General features: G+C 41.8%; 1 pseudogene; it reads left to right on the top strand.

Moving 5' to 3' along the window:
* The first annotated feature begins 9,614 nt into the window (after positions 1-9,614).
* Positions 9,615-10,222, top strand: LOC103747563 (annotated as a pseudogene).
* Positions 10,223-10,463: the final 241 nt, after the last annotated feature.

Raw genomic sequence — 10,463 nt, forward strand, 5'->3', positions numbered from 1 at the left:
AGGCCTTCAGCACAAAAATTGGCTCCAGTGCCTCAATGAATACCTGACCTGCTTTCGTGAGTCTCGGGCAATTGCTATACCATAGGGACTCCACACGCACCCCAAGAATTCAGACTCTATACCTCATTCTCTCCTTGGAGGAAGACTCAATGCAGGTACCATCTCCATCCCCACAGTGCCTGGTACTCCCAAACCAAGAAATGAGGCCCAAAACACCTGTATCTATGCAAACCCAGGTGTCCCATTACATAATCCTGGGACCATGCCTATCTTTTGAACTTAGAATTGAAAAGGACTTCAATGGGCTCCACAGTCCTGGAGCAATATCTAAGACATCCAGTTTCTTTGCCTAGTTCCAAGCACTTGATATAATCAGTATCTTCTGTGCAGGAGGATGGAAGGAGTTTTATATGCACATGTATATGCAAATACACATACCCACACAGAGGCCAGAGGACTCTGAATGTTTTCCTCTAATCGTTCTCCACCTTATTTTTTGAGACAGGGTTTCTCACAGAACCTGAAGCTCAACATTTCAGCTAAGCTAGCCAGTGAGTTCCTAGGCTCCATCTGTCTCTACCCCCAGTGCTGGGATTACAGAAGATTTCAGATACATACCACCACACACAGCTTTTATGTGGGCTAGGGGATCCAAACTTAGGTTCTCATGCTGGCACAACAAGCACTTCACCCACCAAGCCATCTGCCCAGGCCCCCATTTTCATCTTAATATTAGCTGGCACTGTAATTGCCTAACCCTTATGCCTGGGAAGGTCTGACTGAAGTCAGCTCATGATGTGCATCTCCAACTACACAGTCACTTGATGACCCATGATAAGGTTTTCAACTTCTGATAGGAACTTGAAGAATAAGGAGCAGTTTTATGAATGCTGGATAGATCTCTGCTGAGTATGGTTTGACGTTACTTTAGAACTATATGGTTTCAATTAGGGTATGGACAGAGACCTTATATATTTCTAGCATATGACTTTTCTGGCTGATAAGGTTTCTTTCTCTCTCTCTCTCTCTCTCTCTCTCTCTCTCTCTCTGCTCTCAAAACAGGCTGTTTCCAAATACTGTAAAAAAATAAGCCAAGTGGTATTCCCAAGTATGATATGTTCTGTCCCCAAGATCAAAAAGGACTTACTAACATTGTGCCTCTTTCTCAGTGGTAAGAGGTACAAGATGCAACAACTTGTCCTTCACATTTGAGAGACTGCTCAAGTAGACTATAAGATTCCTTAAGCTTTTGCTGATATCATAAGATCCTAAATCTTTGTAATAATGTTCCAGAATCTGGTAAGAATGTCAAAAGAATCACCACACAGCACTCATCAACCGAATTACCATGTAGGGAACTAGTGTGATGCTCTGAGGCACATTTCACCAATCAGAACTCTTTAGATTATAATATGGCAGACAGACCTAGAACAAGAGCCCTGGTATGGGTCCAGGAATGTGTCCACAGCCATTGATTTTGAACTGGTTTTGATTCTGTTCATTAATACAAGTTTATTTTCTTGTTTTCTGTATTCTTTTGAAAGGATGCATGTGCCGTGCCATGCATATAGGGGCCAAAGGACAACTTCGTGATGTTGGTTCTCTCCCTAAGCTCTGGGGATTGAATTCATGTTGTTAGGCTTTCACAACAAGTACTTTTACCCACTTAGTCATCTTGCCAGCTGTGATACAAGTTTAAAAGAGCTCACTGCTAGAGGCTGTGTTAATCAGTTCCAATAAAAGTATAGCATCATGGGGCTGAAAAGATGGCTCGGGGGTTAAGAGCATTGGCTGCCCTTGCAGAGGACCTGGGTTCAGTTCGAAGTACCCATATAGGTTAACAGCCATCCATAACTCCAGTTCCAGGTATCTAATACCCTTTTCTAGCCTCCACAAGCATTGCACACATGGGTTCACTTACATACACCCAAACAAAACATTCATACATATAAAAATAAAAATAGATGGGGGCTGGAAAGATGACTCAGCAGTTAAGAGCACTGGCTGCTCTTGCAGAGGACCTGGGTTCGATTCCCAGCACACACATGGTGGCTATCAACCATCTGTAACTCCAGTTCCAGGGGAATTCAACGCTCTCTTCTGACCTCTGCAGGCATTGCATGACACGGGTGCACTTACATACCAGTGGGAAATACACTTATACACATAGAATAAAAATAATAAATAAAAATTTTAAAAATAAATTTAGGGGCTGGAGAGATGACTCAGCAGTTCAGAGCATGGCTGCTCTCGCAGAAGACCCAGGTTTGAATCCCAGCACCCACAGGGCAGCTAACAACTGTTTATAACTCCAGTTCCAAAGGAATCTTGACGCCCTCTTCTGACCTCCATGGGCATTGCATGACACAGGTGCACTTCCATACATGCAGGCAATATACTCAAACAAACAAATAAATAAATAAATAAATAAATAAATTTTAAAATAAAAACAACACCCTGACCTCCACACATGTGTCACAGCATGTGCCTTAAAAACATAATAAAACATAGCATCTGGCAGCACAGCTCTGGTTGGAGCTACAGTTTATCTGATTTACTTGACCTACAAATACCTGATGCAATTCTTCTAGTTTTGTCAGGGGCATTCAGGGATTAAATGACATAATGAAGCCCATGCCAGACCTTTCAGACCGAGCTCCCCTTCTTCACAGGCTTTTATATTGTTTCTGATTTATTATTTCAATGGAGAGGTGGTAGCTTAAAGGCTTAATTTACCTTTCTTGTCATAATAACTCTAAGAGATAAGGAACCTATATATCTTCTTTAGAAATGATTTGGCAATTCCTCAAACAACTGTGACAAATCAGATGTGGCAGTGCACCTGCAACTCCAGCACTTGGGAGGCTAAGGCAAGGATAGCAAGCTGGAGGCCAAACTGGCTTACACGGTGGAACCCTGTCTTTAAAAGAAGAAAGGAAAAAGGTGGCTCAGGAGTAAAAGCTCATGCCACTAGCATGATGACCTGAGTTCGGTTCCCAGAATCTACATGGTGGAAGGAGTGAACTGATGGTCTCACAAGTTGTTCTCTGACCTCCATATGCACACTGTGGCACCACACGCGCACACACACACACACACACACACACACACACACACACACAATACATAAATTTTTAAAAGCCAGAATGAAATTCTATGACATGGTTAAACTTTGAAAACATTATGTTAAGTAAGTAAAAGACATAAAGGTTCACACGTTGGGGCCAGGTATAGTGGTGCATGCCTTTAATCCTAGCATTTGGGAAGCACCAGCAGGCAGATCTCCATGAGACTGAGGCCAGCCTGGTCTGCACAATGAGTTCCTGGTCAGCTGGGGATACAGGAAGACCCTGTCTCAAAAAATAAACAACAAAAAAGTTCATCTATTGGGGCTGGAGAGATGGCTCAGCTGTTAAGAACACTGACTACTCTTGAAGAGAACCCGGGATAGATTCCCAGCACCCACATGGTGGCTACAGACCATCCTTAACTCCAGTTCCAGGGGAATCCAAAACCCTCTTCTGACCTCCGCAGCATTGCACAACATGGGTGCACTCACATTCAGGCAATACACTCATACACATAAAATAAAAATAATAAAAAAATTTTTTTAAAAAGAAACAAAGTTCAGGCCTGAGAATATAACATAGTGGTATAAGAGCTGACTGGTATGGGAGTAACAACCACTTATAACTCCAGTTCCAGGGGATCCAACATCCTCTTCTAACCATAGGCATTGCATGCACTTACATACATGCAAGCAAAACACTCATACAGATAAAATTTAAAGTTTTAAAGTTCACATATTGCATAATTTAATTAATATAAAATGCCCAGAATAGGCAAATAACAGAGGTATAAAATAAACAAGTAGCTGCTGGTATCCTGGGGGGAAGGGGACATGTGGTGATTGTTACAGACTTTTTCCTTTTTGTTTATTTTTTTTTTTTTGGAATAATATTCTCGAACCAGGTCACAGTGATATTCACCCAACAATGTGAATATGCTGAAACAACAGTTACATGCTGTAGAAGGATGGACTCTGCATTTAAATTCTGTTTTAATAACACTGCTTTTAAATAAATCTGTTGATGGAAATATATTAAATAAGCATAGCCATTCAGTGTGAAAGTTCCTCAACTACAGTGACTATAGTTAATAGCAAGATATTGTACACTTAAAATTGCTATAAGTAGACTTTAAGTGTTCTTAACCAAATGTATGTTACTATAGAGAGTGTGATGATTTGAATGAAAATGTCCCCCATAGGCTCCAAGTATTTGGACATTTTGTCCCCAGATGATGGTGCTGTTTTGGGAGGTTTTAGAAGGTGTGGCTGTCCTGGAGGAAACATGTCACTTGGGGGTGGGCTTAGAGAGTTCTTAAGCCTTGCCAGATCTCCAGTTGCTCTCTTGCTTCCTGTGCCTGCGTGATGATGTGAGAGCTTCACTTCTGCTGCTCCTGCTCCAGCCACCTCCAGCCACCATGCCTCCCTGCCATGACAGACTGTAATTCCCCTGGAACTGTAAGCTCAAATAAACTCTTCCTTCTATAATTGCTTGGGTCAGTGTTTCTATCACAGCAATAGAAAAGTGACTAAAACAGAGAGAGATGGATATCTGTGAGATCAAGGTCAGCCTATTGAAAGCCTTTCTACAGTCAGTTATTTGGACATTTCTTAATATATACACTAAGTTATGGGTTTTTAAAAAACATTTTGGAGTTGGGGATATAGGTCAGGGGTAAAATGCACCCCCAGCACAGGAGCAGCTCTGAGTTCTGTCCCAGTAACACACACAAAAAAAAAAAATCTTTGGGCCAGATATTGTTCACATACATTAGCTTTATTAAAATTGGAGTATAGATCACAGAAAAAAAATCAAGACTAAGAATAATTTTTACCCTTTAGCTACTCTCTATAACAACACTCTCTAAGAAACTCAACAAATACTTTTTTTTTTTTTTTTTTTTGGTCTTTTTGAAGACAGGGTCTCTCTGTCCCAGCTGTCCTGGAACTTACTATGTAGACCAGGCTGGCCTTGAACTCACCGAGATCCACTTGCCTCTGCCTCCCAAGTGCTGGGATTAAAGGCATTCGCCACCACGCCCGGCCCAACAAATAGTATTTTTATTGCAACACAGAAATGAGAAACATTCTACACTTCTGTGACACCTATGTTAGAAAGATTTTTGAGAAAAGCAAGGTATTCAAAATTGGATGCATATCCGTTTCCACTTGCTGAATGACATACCTCAAGAAGTAACCTCATTTAGCCTTTTTAAAAAGTAAACAAAAAAAGCAAAATAAAATAAAGAGCCAGGTATGGTCCACACCTTTGATTCCAGCATTTGGGAAGCAGAAGCAGGCTGAGGCAGAGGTAAAATCTATGAGTTTGAGTCCAACCTGGTCTACACAGCCGGTTCTAGACCAGTCAGGGCCACATAGTGAGACCCTGTCTCAAAAATAGAAAGAGTGAAGACTGAGAGCTTGCATTTGTATTTTTAGATTTTTATATGTGTGTATGGTGTATGGGGGTGTGCAGGTCTAACAGGTGCACACACATATGTGCCTGTGGAGGCCAGAGGCTGACAGTGAGCGACTTCATCACTTTCCACCTTATTTTGTTCAGGCAAGGGTCTTTCACTGAATCTGAAGCTCGTGGATTAGCTAAACAGACTAGCCAGAGAGCTCCAGGGATTCCCCCACCTCTGTCACCCCAGCAGTGGCGTTACAGATGCACCCAGCCATACACAGCTTTTGTTCACTTGGGTGCTTGTGATCTAAGCTCTGGTCCTCATGCTTGCATAGCAAGTGCTTTACTCATTCAACCATGCGCCTAGTCCGTTTTTCTTTTATGGTCTGTATGTGTATCTGTCTGTGTGTTCATGTAGGTATATACACATATGCACAGAGTTCTTGTGAAGGTCCGAAGACAATCTCAAGTGTCAGACCTCAGAAGTCTTCCACCTTTTTGTTTGACCCAGGGTCTCTCACTGGCCTGAAACTTCACCATGTAGGCCAAGCTAGCTGGCCTGGGAACTTGCAGGATCCATCTGTCTCTGCTTCCCATCTCTCCATTGCAGGGGTAGCAGGCACACACCACCACACCTGGCTTTTCTTGGGTGTTCAGGTCCTCATTCTTATGAGGCAAGTGTCCATTGACTGAGCCATCTCCCCAGTCCCAAGAATCAGTGTTCATATTATGGCTTTTTTTTTTTTTTGAGACAGGGTCTCAATATGTAGCCCTGGATGACCTGGAAATTGTTGTGTAGACTAGGCTAGCCTCAGACTCATAAATATTCACCTGCCTCTCTGCCTCCTAAGTGCTGGGGTTAAAGGCAAGTGCCACCACATCCAGTCTTCTTATGGCTATTTTCAAAGAAAATTCAAATGTGATTCTATATCCATGAAGTTCCGTGCATTTTCTGACATGCTCTGGAAAGTAATAGAGAAAATTGTTCTAGATAGAGAAAATGAAATTCTTACTCTGTTTTATGCATAAAGGGTCTTTTTTGTATAGGTGAAGTGCATATTTTTATAGATATAATTGTAAAGCAGCATTACTGTATTCTAGGTTTGGGCTGTGACATGTATGTTTTATTTATCAGGTTATAAATATTTTATAGTATTAATAGTTGATTAAAATATCTTCTTTTTCTACTTCCTAAAAAATATTCAGAAATAAATATGGAGTACACATTTATAATCTCAGCATGTGGAAGGTAGAGGCAGGAGGATCAGGAGTTCAAGGCTAGCCTCAGATACATAGTAAGTTTAAGGCCAGCCTGAGTTACATGACAGTTTGACTCAAAACAAAATATAAAATAAAACAGAAATAAACATTGAAACTATATCAGTTAATTCATTATAGCTTGTTTTCTCGTGGAATCAGCAGCGTTACCAATCACCGAGTTTCTGTTCAAATTCAAAGTCAGCATGGTTAATCTAGTGTAACTATGTAGCCTGCTGGCCGATCTTGGACACATTCATAATGAATTAGACCACCAAAAAAACAAAACTGAATGCTTAGCTACCTTGGTCATAACCCAAACTGAATACATGCTTTTTAAATGTGTATTATATTGCAGTCATTGGAGATACAGCTTAGGTTACAATTTATGTTTCCCAGGAAGAAAGTTAAAACAAAGAGTCAGTCATGGAGACACATACCCATAATCCCAGAACTGTGGAGGTGGAACAGCAGGAGACGCACAAGCTCAAGATCAGTCTTGGTTACACAGATTCTATACCCCCCCCAAAAAAAATAAATGTTGAAAAAGATAATAAGACAGAAAGATAATGTGCAAATAATTACAATGTAGAAGCAGAAAATTCTCCATTCCCCGCTGCTCTTTGGCTTGGTTCCTTTCTGGCTCAGTGGCTCTTTGCACCTGTGCCTACTGCCCTCGTTACTTTTGCATCCCTGTGAATGCAATACCTGAGAGAAATAAAGGAAGAAAGCTTTAATTTGTCTCACAGACTCAGAAGGTTTTGTCCATCAAGCAGGGAAGGGAGTTCATGGCAGCAGAGCTGTGTGGTCGGGGTGCTTCCATCATGGCGGACCAGGAAGCAGAGAACATCAGGAAATTGGCCAGCCTTCAAAGGCCCACCCCTACTGACACAGTCCCTCCAGCTAAGATCCACCCTCCAAAGATTCTACTATTTCAAAATAGCACTCCCTTCTGGGGAACGAGCATTCAAAACATGATCTTGGGGGACACATTTCAGATTGAGCCATAGCATACCCTTTTCATACTAGGCTTATGGCTGTACACAGGAGCCTTAGGCCAGCTGTGATCCCAGCAAATCCCCAGTAGGTTTCCAAGAACTTTTATCTGTAAAGGATTACCAAGAAACTCAATCACCTCTTATTAAATAACAGCAAGCATTTCAACACTTTTATTGTGAGGGATAATTTTAACTTCTCTGTGTCCCTTTTTTCATCCATTTCTAATGTTTGAACTTCATCCAATGTTAGACTTCTTTCTCAAGTTCCCCAAGTGACATTTCACCCTTAATACAGTATTTCTAAAAATGAGAGGATCTTTTTAAAAAGTCTACATTTCAAATATAATAAGAGTGTTCTAGGCATTTAAAAAAAATGTAGACAGAACCACAAAAGACTGAATAGACAAAATAAGTTACATATGAAGAAGTTGGAGATACACACTTTCTGGTTTCAAAAATCAGAGGGAAATGGAAAATTAAAAATAGGCAAAGGACCTAAAAATACATTTTTACAAAGAAAATATATAAATGGTCAGCAGGTACATGAAAAGGTGGGCAGCATCACTAGCTATCTAGGAAACAGAAATCAAAATCACAATGAACCATTACCTGACAGCTGTTAGGATGATTATCCTCAAAAAGACAAGGAACAGAAAGTGTGGGCAAGCGTGTAGAGAAAAATTGGGACAGCCATATGGAAAACAATATGGAAGATCCTTTAAAAAAATAATAAAAATAGAACTACCATATGACCCAGAATCATGCTTTGGAATGTATATCCTAAGGAAATAAAGTATCCTGAAGAGCTAGCTGTGCTCCCATAGTCACTACATGGGGTCCTCTCCTCTTCGCCTCCCAGCCCTGGGATCACAGGCCAGGGCCACCATGCTGGGTTTTATGTAGAGGCTGAGGATCCAACACAGGTCTTCATGCTTATGTAGCAAGCACTTTGCCAGCTGACCCACCTCCTCAGCCCTTGCCTGGTTGAATATTGAAGGCAGTTCCAGCTCACACAGATTTTTAACAAAGAGGGGGGGGGGGATTTGTTACTTTTAAAAGTTTAAGGAAATCTTTGTCCAATTGTTCCCTGACTTCTGAAACTTCAGTAGCTACTCACACACAAAACATGAGCTTACAAAGTTATTTCATAAAAGTCACCAAACAAGGGCTGGGCGTGATGGTGTTAGTCCCAGCACTCAAGAGGCAGAGGCAGCTGGATCTCTGTGAGTTCAGGGACAGCCTGGTCTACACAGCAAGTTCCAGGCCAGCTGTGGCTACAAGGAGACCCTGTCTCAAAAAAAAAAAAAAAGTAACCAAACGAACAGAAGTATGACAGGTAGAAACTGACCAATCCAGGAGTAGAAGAGAATTTGACTTCCAGAATCACCACATTATGCTGTTTCAAGTGTTCTGTTTTCAACTCTAACAGCAAAAATCATGAAGTATGCAAAGAAATAAATATTAGCCCAAGGCTGGTGAGGCAGCTCAGCCACCAAACAGAGAACCCGAGTGCCACTTAAGTTCCATTCCTGAGAACTATATTGTAGAGGGAGAAATCAACTCTGGCAAGTTATCCTCTGACCTCTACATGCATGCCATGGCATGTTTTCATGTGCACACACACAAACACACATGTACAAATAAATAAATGCAAAAGTATTTTAAACTGTGCTTAAATAACACTGTTCCGGTAGTGAAAAGTCAACCCACAGAAAAAGAGAAAATGTCTCACAAATCTTGTATCTGATAATGGACTTGTGTCTAATATAAAGGACTCATTATAAAAATTCTAATAAGTTTGGCTTGAGCTCCCTAGTCATGACTAAGCAACATACATGACCCTGGCAGCAGAGAGACCAAGCCAATACCCTCCTGCCAGGCCACCATGCAAAGCCCAGCCCTGAACACTAACCAAAGACTGCCAGGCAAGCCAGAGCCAGCAACTCTGAACACAACACCCTCAAGCAGTTTCAGCATCTTCCTGCAGAGGCTGCTGGGCCAGGTAGCCTTCAGCACATTGATGCTCAAATGCTTCAGAGAACCAGATCGTGAAAGATGACTTTAGAAGGCATGGTTTTTAGACACTTCCAAACAAAGCATAGGGATGCTTTTCCTCCACTTGGCAAATGTGTATCTAGCTGGTCTCACTGAACAGGCCCTTTGTTAACTGTACCTCATCAACTAACTTCTGGGTGCCACTGTAGGCATGCTGCATGTCAATCTGGGAGCGCACAGTCACCATCTCAGTGGAGTGGCAGCCGTGGCAATCCCTGCATTTTAGCGAACGTGTGGAGACCCTCTGCAATATGGGGCCTGGGTCATACAGCGCATCCTTTATATCATGAGCTTTGCAAAGTCCATCATTTTTTCATCACCCTCCTCATACTCCAAAGGGAAAGAGTGGTTCTAATGAATCCCATTGAAAACCCAGACCTGGAACTGGCCATTGTTATCCCCAATGTCCCCTTCTTTGTTAAAGCTTTCCTGTTATGAGTAGTGGAAGGGGAAGATGAAAGCTTAGCTGTTAATAGAAGGGAGAGAAGTCAACCAGGACTCAAGAAATGGGAGGGACCACTACTCTCACCCAAAAATATAGAGTGGGACCCAGGAGGACCTCTGCAGACTGACTCTCTGCAGACCTGTGACTGTCAAGCTGTCTGTATGACACATTCCCATGCTAGGGTGACAGTTCTGAGGTCCAACATCATCCCTTCCCTCCTATCTTTGAGCCTCC

This window comes from Nannospalax galili, unplaced genomic scaffold, assembly GCF_000622305.1.
Source record: "Nannospalax galili isolate Female #2095 unplaced genomic scaffold, S.galili_v1.0 scaffold851, whole genome shotgun sequence".
NCBI lineage: Eukaryota > Metazoa > Chordata > Mammalia > Rodentia > Spalacidae > Nannospalax > Nannospalax galili.